This window comes from Arachis ipaensis, chromosome B07 (assembly GCF_000816755.2).
Source record: "Arachis ipaensis cultivar K30076 chromosome B07, Araip1.1, whole genome shotgun sequence".
NCBI lineage: Eukaryota > Viridiplantae > Streptophyta > Magnoliopsida > Fabales > Fabaceae > Arachis > Arachis ipaensis.
This window is the reverse complement of record NC_029791.2, coordinates 84,348,181-84,349,110: the sequence shown is the minus strand read 5'-3', so window position 1 is coordinate 84,349,110 and position 930 is coordinate 84,348,181.

Genomic DNA, 930 nt, shown 5'->3' with positions numbered 1-930 from the left:
TTACCTCTATTTTTGCTTTATCCACCTCTATTCCCTTGTTTGAGATTTTATGCCCAAGGACAATCCCCTCAGTCACCATGAAGTGACATTTTTCCCAGTTTAAAACTAGGTTGGTCTCTTGGCATCTTTTCAGAACAAGTTTCAGGTGATCCAGACAGGAGCTAAATAAGTCTCCATATACTGAGAAGTCATCCATGAAGACTTCCAGAAATTTTTCCACCATATCAGAGAAAATAGAGAGCATGCATCTCTGGAAGGTTGCAGGCGCATTACACAACCCAAATGGCATCCTTCTATAAGCAAACACTCCAGATAGACATGTGAATGTTGTTTTCTCTTGACCTTGGGGATCTACTGCAATCTGGTTATAGCCTGAGTAGCCATCCAAAAAACAATAATAATCATGACCTGCCAGTCTTTCTAGCATCTGGTCTATGAATGGTAAAGGAAAATGATCCTTTCTGGTGGCTGTATTGAGCCGTCGTAGTCAATACACATGCGCCACCCTGTAACTGTTCTCGTAGGAACCAGTTCATTCTTTTCATTATGAATCACTGTCATGCCTCCCTTTTTTGGGACGACTTGGACAAGGCTCACCCAGGGGCTATCAGAAATAGGATAAATAATCCCAGCCTCTATTAATTTGGTGACCTCTTTCTGCACTACTTCCTTCATGGCTGGATTTAGCTGCCTCTGTGGTTGAACCACTAGTTTGGCATTATCCTCCAATAGGATTTTGTGCATGCATCTAGCTGGGCTTATGCCCTTAAGGTCACCTATGGACCACCCAAGAGCTGTCTTGTGTGTCCTTAGCACTTGAATAAGTGCTTCCTCTTCCTATGAATTTAAAGCAGAGCTTATGATCACTGGAAAAGTATCACCTTCTCCTAGAAATGCATATTTCAAGGATGGTGGTAATGGCTTGAGCTC